Source organism: Penaeus monodon, chromosome 29, assembly GCF_015228065.2.
Source record: "Penaeus monodon isolate SGIC_2016 chromosome 29, NSTDA_Pmon_1, whole genome shotgun sequence".
Taxonomy (NCBI): Eukaryota; Metazoa; Arthropoda; class Malacostraca; order Decapoda; family Penaeidae; genus Penaeus; species Penaeus monodon.
Window position 1 is genome coordinate 30,025,803 of NC_051414.1, and position 359 is coordinate 30,026,161.

A 359-nucleotide genomic window follows, 5' to 3' on the forward strand; every position below is an offset into this window, starting at 1 on the left:
AAATACTCGCTTTTAAGGGACACAAATATACCCAAGTAAATATACACACAGTAGCACTAGCTAAAGGGTCCTATACTATTCCGATGTAAGAAGGGCAGCCCCACGAATGATGACTGACGTTAAAGAAAGGAGAAAAGAAAACCGAAAATTGTTAAAACAAAACACTGAATAAAGAGCTTATATTTATGATCCTAGTGCATTTCCTAATTAATTTTAAATATTATAATGTCTTTCTAGTGGCTGTCTGATCTCGTTTAATCGCTCAAGTTTCAGGGCTTTTGCACGTGGAAAAATAGACATTTGTTTCGGTCCAAGTGTGTTTTTCCTTTTCTTTTTTAGCAAATCTAAACATCATTAGA